Below are 3,728 nucleotides of genomic sequence, written 5' to 3'. Positions count from 1 at the left end.
CGCTCCCCTCAGCCGTCAGCCCTGCGCCCTTGTAGTCTGTCTGTTTTTGTAAGCCTCTGCTTCTTCGCATTTTGCATTGTCGAGTAAATGTATTTTGCTACAATTTCAACCCGTCCGCGCGTAGACACGAACATGTGTGAGTGTGTGTAACTGAAAGTCGGTTGTGCTGCGGCATCACGTGCTGTACTTAGTGTTGTTGCTAGATTGTGTTTTGTAACTCTGCCTTACTTTTGTTGTTTTTTTTGTGCTTGCTGGCGCACGGTAGTTGGTTTGTGTGTCCYTTCAACCGAAAAACATCGGATAAACAAATAGTTGCGAGTGTTTCTAACAAGTATCCTTTCGGCTTTGCATTTTTTATCGCGTACCATGCGTACCATGCGTGTGTGTTTTTGTATTTTCACTTTAATCCTTTGATGTGTCACATTGACGTCGTTGTTGTTGTACTAAATACTGTTACTGTTACTGCTACCGGTCGCAATTCGTATGCACGAAGTGACGTTTGCGTGTTGAGTTGTGATAATTTTTTGTTTAAAATTTCAAATGATGATTTTAATCCGCTAAAATCGCTTTAGTCAATATTTAAAGGATTAGTGTCAAGCGAAAATAACATATAAAAGACTAGCAACTTTTTGGCAACATAAACAAGAAATAATGAAGTCGAGACTTTGAGGATTTAAATTGTTTGCGTTGTTTGGTTCMTTTGGACTGTTTATGTAAGATTCAATAAACATTGGATCCGAGAATAAGATATTTTAACTATAATTTATTATCGCAAAATATGGAGTAGTCGAGAAAGTCGTTTCGTTTTAATTAGAAAAACTTCACCTTATTTTTACATTTATTATAATAAATAAATAAACAAACATGTATCATTTTGGTCCACTACTTTTTGCCAATTTTCCACTAAAGACACTATTCCATCAGTGTAAATCGAAATTTCGAAATTTCCAGAACGTGAGCGAGCGAACCATTGTTTTGCTACACGAACTGACACAACATCGTCTTCGTAAACTTGGCAAATTTCATTGGTGGCTTGCAAGGCATTCTTYCCTTTTTTATACAAACATTTTAAAAAGTAGCGAATTTCTTCACTATTTTCACTAATTTTTGAGCAGATGTAATTTTTTTTCAACTTGCCCGAATTAAATTTTTTTTTGGTTAAATGAAGCTTGAAATCTCACCTTTTCAACACTATATGGTATGACACATTGTGTGTGGTAACACTGGAGATGTACGACTGCGACGACATCTATTGACAAATCATTCATTCGTTTTCCAAATAGGAGCACTTCCCGATTTCTATGTTTAAGTTAGGTTAGGTTTGATGCATGATCAAGAAGTCGCACTTGGACTACTATAGTAATAAGTGCAAACATAAGAATATAACCACCTTAGTTCGAACTTTTAAGTAAAAAAATGCTTTTTAATAAGTAAAAATTTGCTGATTTTGTGTTCCCACCAGTTCTGTGCGATATCAGTGAGTGTGAGATTGCAAGTGTCTGAGTCTTAATCTCGCAAACGCGAAAATCAAGAAGGAAGTGCAGCAACAGTTCCACCTCGTATTCTGCTATACAGTTTTTGCAGCTGGCATCCAAAAATAATTAGAATCCCCTCAAGCAGGGACAGGCGAGCCTTCTTGAGAGAAAAAAGCTCACTTTATCTCATGTGAGCAATCTTGCTCCAAAAAGATCTTACCACACGAGAAGAGAAGGACTCCGACTCATTCCCATTCAAATGATAGCAAAGCCAGGGTACCCTCTCTTGCTAGCTCATCCGTTTTACAGCTACCTGTGCTTCGCCTATGACCTGACATTCATATACGATTATCACAAAGTGATAATGAAGTTGAGCATTCCTTCACCAGACCTGAACGGACGGTTAATAATCTCAAGGCTCTGCTGTATTTTACATGGTGGCGCAAAAGTAATACACGTAAATAAACAATGGTACGCTRCACTGCTCCAGAACGCGGGTTATTGGYGACTATTTATTTGACGAGCTGCCAYGCAAAWGGGTATCAATCGACGGTGATTACTGCGAATTTTGGTAAAAAATTTAAAGATGTTTCCGTACAAAGTCCAGACTTAATCACCACCAAGAGGAAGATGATTTTTCATCAAAAATAATCATGAGTGATGAGRCCCATTYCCATCTTAGRCGGTAAGTAAATAAGCAAAATTTACGCTTCTGGGGCACTGAAAATCCGCATGTAACACACGAAGAGCCGGTACACCCGCTCAAAGTCGTGGTGTACCGTTTCCGCTGGAGGAGTCATCGCAACTTTTTTCTTCGAAGACGTCGCGGGCCAAACGGTTACTGTGAGTGGTGAGCGCTACAGAGCAATGATGAACGAGTTATGTTTACCGTAACTTTATGAATTGGGATTGGAAAACATGTGGTTCCAACAGGACGGTGCAACGGCACACACTGCACGTATCACAACCGATATGCTGAAGGATGCATTTCCCGGGCGTCTAATCTCCCGTTTTGGCGATTTGCATTGGCCAGCAAGGTCGCCTGATTTAACCGCTCCAGACTTCTTTTTGTGGGGCTTTTTGAAGTCGCGGGTTTATGTCAACAAGTCTCAGACTCTTGCGACTCTTGAAGACAAAATCCGTCAAGAACGTTAGGACCTCTCGCCGGAGGTTCTGGCCAAAGTGATGGAAAATGCCATTTGCATGATATCATATTCTCGACTTGATGTAAGAAAAATTAAAAGATCAAATTAAAATAATCCATAAGGAGAATCAAAGTTTTTCATTTTTTAAAAAAATTGCAGGTAAAAAACATCGGAAAGTTATTTTTGCATCACCTGTTATGTTACCTTAATGGCAGCAACGTTAGCTTTAAAAACACTGTAATAGTCAGGAAATCTGAAATTGAAGTTGATAGAGACTTCTTGACAATATATTTCTTCAACTACTTTATTGGCGTAGACACCGATTACGCGGTTATAGCCGAGCTTACAACAGCGCGCCAGTCCTTCTTCTTTTTCGCTGTTTGGCGCCAATTGGAAACTGCAAGTGTAACCAAAACCTTCTCGACCTCGTCTTTCCAATGGAGGGGAGATCTTCCCTTCCTCTGCTTCCTCCGGCGCGCACTGTGTCGAATRCTCTCATAGCTTTGGCGTTTTTATCCATTCGGACGTCTCTTAATTCGCTGAATTTTGTCAATGTTATCKTATAGCTCATACAGGTCATCGTTCTATTGCATGCGGTATTCGCCGTTTCTCTTCTTTCGAAAAAAATATAATAAATTATGAGGCTTCTAAAGTGGGCTACATGGAGGCTTTAAGTCGGGACGACCCATATTTGTAATTGTGAGTAAATCACATAATGACCGGAATTCATGAAAACTTACTTCTAGTAATTGTATAAAATCAAGCCAACTAAGTAAGTGATAATTCGCTCTAAAATCAAGCCATGTATGTCGGGCGTTAGGAAATTAGCCAGTTGGCCAATGGATAGGAAATAATATGAATATGACATGCCTCGCGCAGTAACATAAGCAATATGTTGATACCGATCTTGCAAATAAATCATACTCGCAAACATTCTCGCCTGCTTTAGTCGCAGCCAGCAATCAACAAGAGCGTTCACTCCGTCGTGRCAGCAATTAATTGTGAACAGCAAACACTAAACGCAGCAGTCACATGACACAGAAGTCACTCAGCCATGCCCGACACGCAATGGCACGTTGTCACTAATGTGTCACTGGCGGCACGCGCA

The sequence above is a fragment of the Bactrocera latifrons genome, unplaced genomic scaffold (genome assembly GCF_001853355.1).
Source record: "Bactrocera latifrons isolate USDA-ARS-PBARC rearing strain unplaced genomic scaffold, ASM185335v1 scaffold_467, whole genome shotgun sequence".
In the NCBI taxonomy this organism is placed as follows: domain Eukaryota; kingdom Metazoa; phylum Arthropoda; class Insecta; order Diptera; family Tephritidae; genus Bactrocera; species Bactrocera latifrons.
The sequence above is the reverse complement of the archived record's forward strand: the minus strand, read 5'-3'. Positions refer to the sequence as shown.